This window comes from Triticum dicoccoides, chromosome 3B (assembly GCF_002162155.2).
Source record: "Triticum dicoccoides isolate Atlit2015 ecotype Zavitan chromosome 3B, WEW_v2.0, whole genome shotgun sequence".
Classification (NCBI taxonomy): domain Eukaryota; kingdom Viridiplantae; phylum Streptophyta; class Magnoliopsida; order Poales; family Poaceae; genus Triticum; species Triticum dicoccoides.
In genome coordinates, this window is record NC_041385.1 from 125,349,273 (window position 1) to 125,350,203 (window position 931).

A 931-nucleotide genomic window follows, 5' to 3' on the forward strand; every position below is an offset into this window, starting at 1 on the left:
GAGAGATATGAAGTCTCCAACAAGTTCTACAACTGCAAAATGGAGGAGAATAGTTCTGGTAGTGAACATATACTCAGAATGTCTGGGTACCATAACCACTTGACTCAACTGGGAGTTAAATAGTGTCATTGATAGAGTTCTTCAATCACTGCCACCAAGCTATAAAGGCTTCATGATGAACTATAATATGCAAGGGATGAACAACACTATTCCCAAGCTCTTCGCGATGCTAAAAGCTGCGGAGGTAGAAATCAAAAAGGAGCATCAAGTGTTGATGATCAATAAGACCACTAGTTTCAAGAAAAAGGGAAAAGGGAAGAAGGGGAACTTCAACAAGAACAACAAGAAAGTTGCTGCTCACGAGAAGAAACCCAAGTCTGGACCTAAGCCTGAAACTGAGTGCTTCTACTACAAAGGGACTGGTCACTGGAAGCGGAACTGCCCCAAGTATTTGGCGGATAAGAAGGATGGCAAAGTGAAAGGTATATCTCTGACGCCCGGGTAATTAAGCTACAGTAATCCCCGCTAATGATGCCACGTCACCTCGGTTACTATGGATAAACTCGCGTTAGTTCGGAACCAAGTTCGAATTTCAAATTCAAAATCGAGCAAACAATAAAAGTTTTCAAATATTAAAATTTAAATGTTCGGAGTGAACCAAATAATACATAGGTAATTATGGTGGAGAAACCAAACTTTGATAAAATGTTTAAAGGCCCTAAAACAATTAAAAACAATAGTGAAAACAATTAAACAAATGCCTATTGAATTTATAAAATGCTAACACTATTTTATTATGGGTTAAGAATTAATCTCGTAGTAGTTTATTGGTAAATACAAATTAGGCACTAGTGGTAATTTTATAAAACTTAAAATAAAAGAAACTACACATAAAAAGAGACAAGAAAATATATAAAAAAAGGGAAAACAG